Here is a 15,128-nt window from a genome sequence, read left to right as displayed (position 1 = left end):
CAGGGTGGGGCCAGAAATGAAGACTTCAGGGTGCGCGAGGGAGCTCCGGGCTGGGGCAGGGGTTTGGGGCATGGGCGGAGGGGTAAGGGCTCCAGCTGGGGGTGTGGGCTGTGGATGAGAGATTTGGGGTGCAGGAGGGTGCTCTGAGCTGGGATTCAGGTGTTTGGAGGGTAGGAGGGGGATCAGGGCTGGGGCAGGGGGTTGGGGTGTGTGAGGAGGACCAGGGGTGCAGGCTCTGGGCGGCACTTACCTCAAGCAGCTCCCGGAAGCAGTGGCATGTCCCTTCTCCAGCTCCTACATGGAGACAGCCAGATGGCACTGCATGCTGTCCTGTCTTCAGGCACCGCCTCTGCAGCTCCCATTGGCCGTGGTTCCCAGCCAATGGGAGCTGCTGAGGCGAAGCTTGGGGCGGGAGCAGCATGCAGAATGGAGCCCCTTAGCTGCCCCAACACGTAGAAGCTGGAGGGAGGCCATACCATTGCTTCCGGGATCCACGTGGAGCGACCCCCCAACCCTGCTCCCCGGCTGGAGCGCCGGAGCGGGGCAAGCCCCAGGCCCCGCTCCCCAGCGGGAGCTCAAGGGCTAGCTTAAAACGGCTGGCAGACCGGATCTGGCCCACAGGCCATAGTTTGCCCACCCCTGGCCTAGCACAATGGGGCCTCAGCCTGGCTAGCTTCGAGCTGCTACTGTGATAGAAATGTGGAAGAAAGGGGACTATATTTCACAGAGGCTACCAACTAGCTGTCAGTAAGAACTTGCTGTCATTACCAACCCAGGCTGGGCTTGAACCAGCAATGTGTCCACCTCTTGGTACTGGCACTCATCACTGCACTAGCCAAGCGCTATGGCACGGTGAAGGGCTCCGGAATGTACTATCAATCATGGGAGCCATCCGGCCCTTAGAATGTAATTAATCAATACACCAGGTATATTAGTTATATGTTTTGTGAGATTTTTGTGGCAAAAATGTGATTTTTTTTTCTCTATTTTTACACAAATCCAGCAAAATGTTAGTGTTGCCCCTTGAGAGACCTTTCCTGGGTGGAACAAAGTCAGATATTTTTAGTTACCTATTGTCAGCCGCAGAACAAAGCCATAACTAAGATATTTTGTCTCTTACAGTTAGGGTGACCACACAGCAAGTGTGAAAAATTGGGACAGGGGGTGGGGGGTAATAGGAGCCTATATACGAAAAAGACCCCAAAATTCGGACTGTTCCTATAAAATTGGGACATCTGGTCACCCTACTTACCGGTACATTTAAATGTGAGCATCAGACAAGTCTATCTACGGTAACATATGGCTGTCTATTTGTGTGGCGCAAAGGAGGGTAGCTATAGCCCATATACACCACGCAAGACCCACAACAGCCTTCCTCATTGCACTGAACCACCATCCCCATTAGAACGTGGGGCAAGGCCGCAGTAGCAGAGATGCTGGCATGTGGCTGCAGAGTACCAGACGTTCACGTCGCCTTTGGGCTAGGAGACATATAGGCATTTGCAGGAGAATACTGTTAATCACAACCTGGGAAGAACCCTCCTTTTCTGGCAGGTGTTTGAACACGGAGGTAACTGAGATGATAGGAGCTTTCTTAGCAGACTGGGGAAAGCTGATCTGCAGCCAGAGGGGCTCTAGGGCAGTTGAATGCATGACACTCAACACCCAAATCCAGCCAAACACTAGTCCCTTCTCCTCACAGTGTGGTGAAGCCATTAGAAGACAGGGACGGGGTGGGTGCTTGTGGGAGCTATAATTTTGTGGGAGCTATAGCTATAATGTATATATTATATATACATATATTATAGCTATAATTTTGTGGGAGCACCTCAAAATTCGTCTGAGCACCCCTGTAACCACCCCTCCCAGCACAAAGGTCAAACGCTGGGCAGACGTAAGGATGGCATGGCATGGTATTGCCCCCCTTACTGCAGCTAGTGGCAGTGCTGCCTTCACAGCTGGGCAGCCTCCACTTTCCACTCTGCCTTCAGGAGTGCTGCACTCACAGCCCCATCCACATTGCCTTTGCTCCACAATTTACCCTTTGCAAAATGTAACTACGTAATTGCTGCTGAGATGGGGCTTCCACAAGGATTGCCCTGGATTGCCCACAACCTAGGTCGTCCAATTTGGCACCTGGGAGGGAGTGGTCTCTGTATGTTTTTGTCCTGAACAAGGGAGACCAATAGTTTTGTCAACCAGGCTTTTGCAATACATTTTAAAAAAGAAAAGAGACAAAGCAGCTCCTAAATGCAGTGGATTTCTGAGAGCTGTGTTCTAAGAGTTTGTGGGATGCATGTGTGAGTCACGGAGATCTTTCAGCATGTGTAACCTGAGGAACAACCCCTCCAAGTTTAACAGAGACGTGACATGATACTGCTGTCAAACCAGCAAGAAGAGGAATAAAAGTGTGGGGCCAGCCCCCTTCCAGTGTCCATCACACACAGACCAAACCTCTGGGAGGGTCATTTTCTGAACAACCTGCACAGTGGAGCGACGGGGGATTAAATTAACTTTCCTACCAGCCTTTAGACAGCTGTAACAAAGCAAAGGCCAGACTCCTGTAAGACCCCACATGGATTTGCATCATCATCTTTCTTTTACAAACCCAGCTACTGAGTCCCTTCAATGTTTCATTCAATGCAAGTTCTTGAAGGTCGGAGGGATGTGTCTGGGACTTTTATTTAGCCAGCTCTTTAACTTTGCAAAATACCATTTATTCTCTATTCCAAATTACTGCCAAGTGTGGATGCACTTCATCCAGCATGCACCAGGTGCACTGGCCAGCAAAGCTGTCTCTGGAATAACCAAATATTAAATAACACAGAGAAATAAGAGTTCTCTCTCTTTCTATTTCTCTACCCCTATAGAACCAGTCACCACACTATTCAGGCAATATGCATACAGATAACCACCCAAGCATGAGAGAAAGCAACTCGAAGAACAAAAAGATGATTAAGTATGAAACATAAATTACCTGCAGACTTCTCAGCTGAGCTACAACTTCTTGGCCGAGGTGCTGGAACTGTGACTCCTCGCTTTCTCCGAGGCTTATGGCCGCTTTTATAGAGGAGCAGTGAATAGTTTTTTTAAAACTTGAAGCAGAGTAAGAACCGGTTTAAAATAGAGTGAAAGAAGCTGGTGTGGGTGGAATTAGACAAACTCTGGAAGCTGCTTTTCCAACGATTAATTAACTTCTTGCAGCCCACAGTGCAGGCGAGGGGATGTCGAGGGCTCACCTGGCGCAGGTTCTCCGCTGCTGGAGGGGGGCTGTCTGAGTGGCCTGTACCTTGCTGAACCACCTCACCAGGTGAGGGATGGGGAAAGCATCCAACCTTGCAGGGAAAACAACAGAGTCTGTGTTATTAGACGCAAGGGGCACATGCACCATGCACAACAAATTGCAGCGTCAGAGCTGTAATTCCCCCCCCGAACAGTGCACTGCGATAGCCACCCCCTGAGCACGAGAGGCTCCCAGCGCCCCACCAGTGGCAATACAGTCACGCTGGGGCAGCATCCAAGGAGCAGTCACAGCTCTCCTGACTCGGGAAGAGTTAAGGAAGAGGAGGAGCCTCCTCTCCAAGGGCTCAGATAACAGCAGTAGCTGCAGCATTCCCTTCAGATGTGCAGCAAGCCCACCAGAGAAGGCTGCCTGGCTGGCACTGGGCTGCTCTTTCCTTGCCGGCTATATTATGGGTCTAGTTCTTGATTTAATTTCCAAATCAGTCTCGATTTGCCTTTAATCCAAATAGCTCCAGCTGTCACTGCCCCAGACCCTCCTCAATTTCCACCCTGAATCCCCCTCAGATTGCACCGGGATCTTGTAAGCAAACTGCTTTGGAGTCACAGGGTGCAGCTTTACACCCTCGAGTCTGCTTCTACTATAAACCCGCCCGCTCTCACTCAGGAGCTTTCCCTACTTACGGCTTCAGTTTGTGCAGGGGCTGGCAGACACATCCCCGCCCCCATCTGCTTTAGAGCCTCTTGCAAAAGAGTGTTCACCCCTATCAGTGCTGTGCTAAGGGAAGCAGCCTTTGCCACCTGCTGTGCCCTGTAACCAAGGTATGGTGGGGTACGGTGCAGCGTGGTTACTGGTCCCGTTCTGTCTCACACTGGGGAGGTGAGTGAATGGGATGGGGTTAGATCCTAATCGGGGCAGAATGACCACAGCTGGCAGCAGGGCCAGCCCCACGACCAGCCTTCAGCTCTGGGAGCTCACTGCATTGCAGGTGGCTTCTTGAGTGCCTGGCTTGGAGACCCAACTACTGACCAACAACCAGCCCACTCAGCACAGGAGTGTGGGACACTAAAGGAGACACAACCCACAGTCAGATCTGCACCTGGCCCTTCCTGGAGGGGAAGTCAGCAGCACAATGGGTCTCTTAGGAGACAGCCAAGGGCACATGCAATGAAGGAAACCGATGATAGTCCTGCCAGTGCTAAGGGATCCGTCTTGGCTGCACCAGGGTTAAGCCTCACCTCACACACTAGCCAGCGAAAGCTGGTTTCAGCCTCATCTAGCTGAGGCCAGGATCCCTTGCCCTTGACAGCCAGGATCCAGGCCTGGCCAGAAGCAGTTCTACTGGCACTGATGGATGATCTCCCTCATGGAAGGACAGACAGCGGTCATACCCCTGTTCACAGCCTGCTGGATCTCGCTGCAGCATTTGGCAGTGCTGAGTAGTGGAGCACAAGCTATTCCACACTGCCAAGGAAGGAGGCAGTGGCTCAGGGTTTCACTGGAATGGAGAGAGTCCTTCCTGAGGGGCACACCCAAGGGCAGCAATGGGAAACGGCACCTCTGCTGCTAGACTCCTCTCTTATGGGGCCCCACCAGGATCAGTTCTCTCTCTGGTCCTAGTCAACATCTACAGGCAGCCAGGAGAACTGGGGAGACCCAGGTGCCAGCAGCATGCAGAGCACATATAGTCCTGCCCATTGCTCACCACAGCCACAGTCGCTGCAGGGAGCCATCCATGAAAAGCACTCTGTGTTAGATAATCCAGGCTCACCCAGGACATTGTGCTACATGTTAAATGTAAAAATCTATCCTAAGGCACCAGTGAGCACCCCACTATGGGACTGTAGCAAATCCCTCCCTGGGGGAGTGTGGCAGGTGGATCAAGACGATGTGCATCCTGGTTACCCAGCAGTGCCCCGGGGCACTGGAGAAAAGTATAAGAACAGCCACACTGGGTCAGACCAGTGGTCCATTCAGCCCAGTAGCCTGTCTTCTGGCAATGCCAGGTGCTTCAGAGGGAACGAACAGAAGAGGGCAAACACTGAGTCATCCATTCCCTGTCATCCACTCTGGCAGTCAGAGGTTTAGGGATACCAGGAGCATGGGGTTGCATCTTTGACCATCTTAGTTAATAGCCATTAATGGATCTATCCTCCATGAACTTATCTCATTCAGTTTTGAACCCAGTCATACTTTTGGCCTTTACAACATCCTCTGGCAACGAATTCCACAAGTTGACTATGTGTTGTGTGAAGTACTTCCTTATGTTGTTTAAACCTGCTGCCTATTGATTTCATTGTGGTCATGTGTGTTAAGTGAAGGGGTAAATAACACTTCCTTACTCACTTTCTCCGTACCAGCCATAATTTTATAGACCTCTGTCATATCCCCACTTAGTCATCTCTTTTCCAAGCTGAACAGTCTCAGTCTTTTAATCTCTCCTCATATGGAACCCCAACCAGACCACATTATAAACTTCAATCAAGCAGCACGTGGCCAGCAGCTAACACCCAACAACAAACAAACAACAACAAAGTAACAGGACTGCTGCTACTTACTCCATCATACATGAAGTGGCCAGGTCACCATGTCTCATTAGCCTCAGTGGCTTAAAGAGAGACAATGTAGCACCATGCAGCACAGGAACACTCAGAAACAGCCAAGAAATGCCAACAGGCAAGTTTCTCAGGCAACATGAACACAGCTTGTAACACTTCACCCTCCTGCCAGGTGTTGCTGGCAGCAAAAAGTGCCAGGCTCAATATTCTAGAGGGTCCTTCTAAAGCCTTAACTAACACCAACTCCAGCCCCCACCCAGTAACCTGGGAAACTAAATATACCCCTAAGGTGACCAGGTGTCTGGTTTTCGACCGGAACACCAGGTCGTAAAGGGATCCTGGATGCTCCGGTCAGCACCGCTAACTAGGCCATTGACTGTCCAGTTGGCAGCGCTGCACAGCTGGGCTGGCAGGCTCCCTGCTAGCCTCCATGCCACATGGCTCCCAGGAAGCAAATGGCATGTCCCCCTCTGGCTCCTATGCATTGAGACATCCAGGGGGCTCCACGTGCTGTCCCCTCCCCAAGCACCGCCCCCGCAGCTCCCATTGGCCAGGAACCATGGCCAATGGGAGCTGCAGGGGCAATGCCTGCGGACGGGGCAGTGCACAGAGCCACCTGGCTGTACCTCCATGTAGGAGCCAGAGGGGGGACACACTGCTGCTTCCGGGAGCTGCTTGAGGTAAGTGCCAACCAGAACCTGCACACCTGACTCCCTCCTGCACCCCAACCCCTTGCCCCAGCCCTAATCCCCCACCCACCCTCCAAACCCCTCGGTCCCAGCCCGGAGTACCCTCCTGCATGCCCAAACCCCTCTTTCCCAGCTCACCCCAGAGCCCACACCCCCCAGCCGGAGCCCTGACTCCCCCCCCATGCCCCAACCCCCTGCCCCAGCCCTGATCCCCTCCCTCCCGCCGAACCCCTCAGTCCCAGCCTAGAGCACCCTCCTGCACCCCAAAACCCTCACCCCCATCCCAGAGTCTGCACCCCTAGCCACAGCTCTCACATACCCCCACACCCAACCCCCCTGCCCCAGTCAGGAGCCCCCTCCTGCACCCTGAACCCCTCATTTCTGGCCTCACCCTGGAACCCACACCCCAGCCCAGAGCCTGTACCTCCTCCCAGACCCCAACCCCCTGCCTTGAGCCTGGAGCCCCCTCCTATACTCCGAACCCCTTGGCTTCACTCTCCAGCCCCCACCTGCACCTCAAACCCCTCATCCCTGGCCCCACCCCAGAGCCCGCACCCCCATCTGGAGCCCTCACCCCCTCTCACATCCCAACCCACTGCCTCAGCCTGGAGCCCCCACCTACTCTGAACTCCTCATTTCTGCCCCACCCTGGATCCCACACCCCCAGCCGGCGCCCTCACCCCCTCTCACACCCCAACCCCCTGAGCCAGCCTAGTAAAATGAGCGAGTGAGTGAGGGTGGGGAGACCGAGCGACAGAGGGAGGGGGGATGGAGTGAGTGGGGATGGGGCCTCAGAGAAGGGGTGGGGGCAAGGGTGTTTGGTTTTTTGAGAGTAGAAAGGTGGCAACCCTGTGTACCCTCGGGTGCCCTGATGGGCAATACTTCCCCACTCGCAAGCACGGAGTCCAGGGGTTTAAAACAAATGCACTGTTAGTGGGGGTAGGGGGGAAAGAGAATGAACTTGGGAAAGCCAGCAATTAATCACTCAACAATATCTACAGGGCAGGACTCCATCCCGCAGGGTGTCGTAAGAACAGTCCCTGCCTCAATCCTCCTGGCAGCTGTGAGTGGCTTGTGCATTCTTCCACTTCCTCCTCCGCAGCCTTCCATGCCTCCCCCCCGCAGCTCGGGTCTCTAAGGAGGGGTCAGTGGCAACCAGCACCCTTAACAGGGGTCTTATCGCCCACAAGGCACTGCTCACAGACGTAAGAACCTTATCACCCCCACACCACCAGACGGCAGCCTCAGTCAGGGAGACCGCAGGCTGAGTTTTTGTCCTTCCATTTCCTGATAGGGTCCATAGCAAACTACAGCCCCCAAACTCCACTGTACTTTAACCAAGATGCCCCAGACTAGCACGCACTGAAATGCAATTGAGGCCTGGCCCAGGCAGTCAATTCCTGCTGCTCCCCACCAGACACCTCCAGAGAGCTCCCTGCTCCACCGCAGTTCTCAAGCCGCTCCTCTTACTTTTTACCAACAGGTGTCAGTAGTGAGCTCCCATCCCTCAAAGGCTCCAGGTCACAGGGCTTGTAGGGTTACCTGACGCTTGGTCTTCGTCTCCTTTGATGTATTAACCTTCACCATTTGGTTTGAATTAACACCCCCACCCCCCAGGCCTTGTTCTGCAGGTTAGTGACTCCTGTGCTTGCTCTGAGTTTTCACCCTTTCTGCATCCAGGGTACAGCTGAGCTCCTGTCTCGTCTTTGCTCCGCTGTTCACAGGCCATGGCTCTAGATTCACACAGCACTTTCCTTGCTGCACGTACACTAAAGCTGGGGGCAGGCTGATTTACAGAGGCAATGTCTCTGAGCCTTGCCTCACCCAGCACCATGCCTCACTCAGCACCAACACAAAGATCCATGTTCTGACACAGAGACCCATGTTCTGAAATGTGCCATGAGGGCTCCGAGCTGAGTCTGGGGCAGCCCCAGCTCCCGTGTGTTTGGGAGCAAACGGCCAAATCCCCAGTCCGGGCTGCGTGAAGAAGCCAGCGCTCTTGCCAAGTGTGAAAGCATTGAGAACAGCAGGTGTGCAGCAGCCCTACGTGATCCCACCAGCCCTCCCGGAGAGCTGTGTGAGATTTTATATTCAAATGTCTGGGGTTTTTGTCATCAAAACCAGCAATTTTTTGTAGGAAATGTACGTTTGCAACTGCACTTTGTGGGTTTTGTTAAGAAACTGAACTCTACCCACCCCGCCTCCAAAAAATTTCAGTTTTGATCAACTGAAACCTGAAACACTGAAACCAGCAAAAATTCAGCCAACGTTTTCAGTTCTTCAGTTGTTGAAGATCAAAAAATTCAGTTTTCAGGTTTTTGATATTTTCAAACCTAACAAAAAAACCCCTCTTTGCAGATCAATGTTGACAGAACATAAGAATGGCCACACTGGGTAAGACCAAAGGCCCATCTAGCCCAGTAACTTGTCTTCCGACAGTGGCCAATGCCAGGTGCCCCAGAGGAATGAACAGAACAGGTAATCATCAAGTGATTCATCCCCTGTCGCCCATTCCCAGCTTCTGGTAAACAGAGGCTAAGGACATCACCCCAGCCCATCCTGGCTAATAGCCATTGATGGACCTATCCTACATGAATTGATCTAGTTCTTTTTTTAACCCTGTTATAGTCTTGGCCTTCGCAACATCCTCTGGCAAAGAGTTCCACAGACTGACTGTATGTTGTGTGAAAAAATACTTCCTTTTGTTTGTTTTAAAACCTGCTGCCTATTACTTTCATTTGGTGACCCACAGTTCTTGTGTTATGCGAATGAGTAAATAACACTTCCTTATTTACTTTCTCCACACCAGTCATGAGTTTTATAGACTGCAATCATATCCCCCTTTAGTCATCTCTTTTCCAAGCTGAAAAGTCCTAGTCTTATTAATCTTTCCTCATACAGAAGCCTTTTCATACCCCTAATCATTTTTGTTGCCCTTTTCTGAACCTTTTCCAGTTCCAATATATCTTTTTTGAGATGGGGCGACCACATATGCACGCAGTATTCAAGATGTGGGCTTATCATGGATTTATATAGAGGCAGTATGATATTTTCTGTCTTATTATCTATCCCTTTTTTTAATGATTCCCAACATTCTGTTTGCTTTTTTTGACTGCCACTGCACATTGAGTAGATGTTTTCAGAGAACTATCCACAATGACTCCAAGATCTCTCTTTTGAGTGGTAACAGCTACTTGAGAGCCCATCATTTTATATGTGTATTTGGGATTATGTTTTCCAATGTGCATTACTTTGTATTTATCAACATTGAATTTCATCTGCTATTTTGTTCCCTTGATCTGCTGGCAATGTTCCTACTAATGCAGCCCAATATGCCATTAGCCTTTTTGACAACAAGGGCACACTGTTGACTCATATCCAGCTTCCTGTCCACCGTAATCCCCAGGTCCTTTTTTGCAGAACTGCTGCTTAGCCAGTCAGTCCCCAGCCTGTAGCAGTGCATGGGATTCTTCCATCCTAAGTGCAGAACTCTGCATTTGTCTTTGTTGAACCTCATCAGGTTTCTTTAAGCCCAATCCTCCAATTTGTCTAGGTCACTCTGGATCCTATCCCTACCCTCCAGCATATCTACCTCTCCCCGCAACTTAGTGTCATCTGCAAACTTGCTGAGGGTATAAGTAGGGGCATAGCGAGCAGATCGAGGGACGTGATCGTTTCCCTCTATTCGACATTGGTGAGGCCTCATCTGGAGTACTGTGTCCAGTTTTGGGCCCCACACTACAAGAAGGATGTGGATAAATTGGAGAGAGTCCAGCGAAGGGCAACAAAAATGATTAGGGGTCTAGAACACATGAGTTATGAGGAGAGGCTGAGGGAGCTGGGATTGTTTAGCCTGCAGAAGAGAAGAATGAGGGGGGATTTGATAGCTGCTTTCAACTACCTGAAAGGGGGTTCCAAAGAGGATGGCTCTAGACTGTTCTCAATGGTAGCAGATGACAGAACGAGGAGTAATGGTCTCAAGTTGCAGTGGGGGAGGTTTAGATTGGATATTAGGAAAAACTTTTTCACTAAGAGGGTGGTGAAACACTGGAATGCGTTACCTAGGGAGGTGGTAGAATCTCCATCCTTAGAGGTTTTTAAGGTCAGGCTTGACAAAGCCCTGGCTGGGATGATTTAACTGGGAATTGGTCCTGCTTTGAGCAGGGGGTTGGACTAGATGACCTTCAGGGGTCCCTTCCAACCCTGATATTCTATGATTCTATGACTCTATGATTCTAGGGTGCAGTGCATCCCATCATCCAGATCACTAATGAAGATGTTGAACAAAACCAGCCCCAGGACAGACCCCTGGGGCACTCCGCTTGATACCGGCTGCCAACTAGACATCGAGCCGTTGATCACTACTTGTTGAGCCCAATGATCTAGCCAGCTTTCTGTCCACCTTATAGCCCATTCATCCAATCCATACTTTTTTAACTTGCTTGCTTATTGACCCCCTCAAATAATTTTAGTAGGTTGGTGAAGCATTTTTTTCCCGATACAAAAACCATGTTGACTCTTCCCCAACAGATTATGTTCATCTATGTGTCTGGTGATTTCGTTCTTTATTGTAGTTGCAACCAGTTTGCCAAGTTTGCCTAGTACTGAAATCAGGCTTACTGCCCTGTAATTGCCAGGATCACCTCTGGAGCCCTTTTTAAAAATTGCCCCCCATTTGCTTTTGCTAACATTTGGAGGGACCAGCCCTGCTTCCTACAGCAGCTCGAATTGTGAGCGCAGTCTCGGCAGGTAGGGCTGGATGCAGTGGGATGCATAGGAGTTTAGTTCAGTATGTAACATTGTTCCCCAAGGGCAGGGCAAGTCCTTCCTCAGCCCTTGGTTTATATCCTGCTCTTAGTCAACTCACCCTGGGGTGACTCTACCCTTCCCGCTGACCCACACCTCTGTGCAGCAGACAGCCAGGGCACAGACCGCTGGCTGGGCAAATGGGTACGGCTGAATCACACAGCAGTTCTTCCCTCGCTCAGCCACATATCATAAGCAAGGCCCTGCACGCTCTGTGGCAAAGTGAACTGGGTTCCCCTGGCAAAAGCCCCCTGCATGCAGCAGCCTCTCCTCTGGGCGCAACTTCCAGGACAGTTAAAACAGAGGCTTTTACCAGTTCCAGCCTGCGAGCGAATCGTCTGGCACAGTATTCCTGGCGGAAGCCATTCTCCCACCACCCTTCCACGCTCCGTTCTCAGTGTGGAGCTGAGGCACAGCTGCTGGCTGGAGGCTGTCAGTCTAGAAGCTAGAGGCCTTTGACAGCAAGGCAAGGACAAATTAGATCGTTTCTCAGCTGGGGATGGGCAGGAGGGGTGGGGCTGTTGGATAAATATGTTAGCTGGATGTTGTTGCTACAGTCACCGGCGGTGACATAGGTAACAATGGTGATACTTTAATTGTCAGCTTTAGGGTTCAGAGTTAACGTACCCCTGCAGTGAAGGGGGCAGGTCACGCCTCAGAGCTGCTGTTTCAAGCTGCCTTCAGATTCAGGCAGACGTCACTCCATAGGTTTACCTTTGGGTCCCCTGGGGAAGATTTTCTTCACAGCCATGACAGCTCGAATTTGTTCATGAACACCTGGATTGTGTAGCCAGGCCTGAATTCCAGACAAACACAGGGGGGTCACGCTGAGACAGTGCGGTGCACCCTGGCAGGCTAGCTGTGTGTAAGGAGATACATGGCTGATGTGCTAATCACTGCATCTAGGGGATCAGGTGTCTGGTCCCCAAATCACTGGCTTCTCCACAGACACAACACTGGGGAGGCCTGTGCCTAAGGCATATCGAGAGCTGGCACTCCTCAAACACATGTGACAAGAACACAGGGGAACGGGGTAGGGAGCAGAGGCAGAGGAAGAGCAGAACAGGATGATTTCGGGATGAGGCTCTGCAATTAGTAGGGGATTTGCCCCTTTCTAGGTCTCTGCATTCAAAGCCCCAGTGAACTGGATTCTCTGGCTTTTTTTATTAGTGTTTTTTTTTTTTGTCACTGATTCAAGAGAGTCATTCCTGGGTCAGAACAACATGAGATCTGGTCTGTCCACACTCCAGGAGCTGCCATGCTACCAGAGTAGATGGGGCAGAGTTTTATTCTTGGTAATGGCTCCCCGAGGGACCTGAGCAGCCCACCTCCCACAGCTCCATGCCAAGACTAGGGCCGAGCAAACCCCAGACCGCGGCCTGGCCAGTGGGCCCATGGAATTCCTGGGGCTGCTGTACACTGCTGCAGGGAAAAGCTTTGCTCTGTGCTTTGTTTACTCTTTTATTAATATTCCTGGTCGGGTTCTGGAAAGTACAAATCCAAATACAGCCCCAGCAGCCCGCCCAGCTCTCCTAAGATTGTTCAGGGAAAAGCAGCCTACCAGGAAAGGGCCAGGTTCCCATCCCCAGACTCACCAGCAGCAGCACCTTCCACTGCGGAGTCTCACCAGTCCAATGGCAGCCAATGGTCTGGCTCGCTCCATATACACCCTACCCCCATCTCCAGCACAGGTTCTGCATCTAGACTGGAGCCCCTTTGTGAGGGGCTCACAGCAGCCAGACCCATGTATTAAGGACCCTCTGGCAGCCCTGTTCCCACATGCACAAGAAGCTGCCCGATGGCGAGTATGAGGGTCCCCTGTATCCCACATCCCTGGTCAGTGGGGTGCACAGGCTCCCCCTCCAGAGGAGAGGCCGCCTTGCCCTTGACAGCACAGTGCCTTTGGGATGGTCTCTGGCCATCGCTGCCCTGCCAGACCACAGGCTCCAACAGGAAACCCAGCCCCAGGGCACTCCGTTTTCGGGGGAGGGAATATGCCCCTCACCAGCCAGCTGGCATGCTGCCCCATACTGCAGGCCATACTCCACTTCCTCACAGCTCTGGCAGGGATGCTGCTAGGACGTCAAAGACAGCGAGATCCTGGGCAGCTCCTTCCCCTTGGCCATCACCATGGTATCGGGGAGCCTGCTCCACCTCCCTGCAGTGTCAGGGCTGATATCTGCATGGGGGGAGGGTGACCCAGCCTGACTCCGCACCCCCAAAACTGCAGGAAGCTGCGGGGGGATCCCCCTCCTGGCTGAGCCGGCCAGGCCCCTCGCCAGTCTGTAAGGCCCCAAGTGAGGCAGGAGAAGGCAGGGCCACGTCTTTGGGGGGAAGCGTACATTCCTTCCTGCAGGCAGCACAGAACCCAGCCAGTAGGACAGGGAACATGGGTTCTGGCTCTCTTCACCCCACACACAGCATAGACCAGGTGGGTTCCACATGTCCAGGCATCGATGCCGTAGCCTTGCCTCCTGTTGATGCCACCTGCATGCCCAGGAGGTCTGAGTCTGCCCCTGTCCCCAGGATTGACGTCAATGGGCTGCAGGGCTCCAGCACTGCTGAGAACACACCCAGCCCCAGCCACCCCTTACCCTGTCACAGGATCAAACCGTCCCTCTGTGGAAATGGCTGCATGGGGCCTTTCAGAGGGAAAGGCCACTTTGCTCTTTCCGGCCTTATCAGGGCTCACCCAGCCAGCAGCATGGCTCGGGGGCTGGGGCTGGGCACTGCAGATACAGCCGGCAGTGTGCTCCCTGAGCTATTCTTAGGAAAGGGAAAGTTTATACAAGACATTTAAGCTTTAAACCCAGGCACCATAAATAGTCTATTTTTCAAGGGCCCTGAGGCAGTTGTAGGCTCGGAGCCAGGGCCAAAATTTGGCAGCTGTCGTTGTTTAATGATTAATTAAAATGAGGTAACAAACCGAGACATATCTATTAACAAGAGTATTTGCAGCGTCAGTGGAGGATTCCAAATGGCTGACTTTTTCCCCTTTAATCTTCAAACTTCTTGTTAGGAAAACAAGTTCTTCCTCCGTCGTGGGGTGTAGCGCGGCACTGCCCAGCCCCGTCGCCTCTGGCACTGGGAGCAGAGTGGCTCTCGGGCTCAGCTTTATCTTTATGGGTCTTTTCCTCTAAACAAAACGAAACCTCCACTTCATGATTTTTCCAGTTTAAAATTTTTATTAGACTTTTAAGTAAACTTCAGTCTGAACCCCTTGGCTGCCCGGGCCCCTGCAGAACGGCGTGGCCAGGAAGTAAGGCCGCCCAGCCACTGGCATGCGCCTCCTTGGGTGTGCTGATCCCTCCCCTCCGCACACGCCAGGGTCAAAGGGCAGCTCGTTAGCGGCTCTGCACTTCCCTCTTTGCACAGTAAAGGAGCCCAGCACTGACACCAGGGACTGAACAGCGGCTGAAAGGCCCCAGCGTGTCCCCCCAGCCCAGCTCCGCAGAGATATGGCTGTGGAGAGCCATGTTACCACTGAGGTGACTGGGGGGCATAGTGTTTTTATGGGGAACACTACACCCCATGCACAGCATTCGCTGTTGACTCACAGTGACTCCAAGTCTGCCTGGCTGTGAAGCCGCAGGGCAGGCTGTATTGTGCAATAAGGACCAGTCCAAAATGGAAGCCCTGACTGCAAAGGCTATGCTCTCCTGGGCTCCCTTGGGTTCCAGGAAGCTAATAGAAAAATGGATTGGAGCTCTGGTCCCATTCTGCCCCTGGATGGGGAAGACTGGCTCCTGCTGGGGTTATGGGATGGCAGAATTAGCCCAGTGTGAGTCCTGCCTCAGCCCAATGACCTTGGTGTTGGGAACATATCCAGACAAG

The 15,128-nt window shown here is 52.2% G+C and overlaps 1 protein-coding gene across 1 annotated transcript in view; it reads right to left on the bottom strand.

Annotated features, from left to right (window-relative positions):
• Window positions 1–3,535, bottom strand: part of MYOCD (myocardin) — a 471,189-nt gene extending 467,654 nt beyond the window's left edge. The window contains exon 1 of the mRNA XM_073310471.1: window positions 2,978–3,535. The gene's annotated coding sequence lies outside the window, so the exon portion shown is untranslated. The remainder of the gene's footprint in view (window positions 1–2,977) is intronic.
• Window positions 3,536–15,128: the final 11,593 nt, after the last annotated feature.

Source organism: Lepidochelys kempii, chromosome 14 (genome assembly GCF_965140265.1).
Source record: "Lepidochelys kempii isolate rLepKem1 chromosome 14, rLepKem1.hap2, whole genome shotgun sequence".
Lineage (NCBI taxonomy): Eukaryota > Metazoa > Chordata > Testudines > Cheloniidae > Lepidochelys > Lepidochelys kempii.
This window is presented reverse-complemented; position numbering and strand designations above follow the sequence as displayed.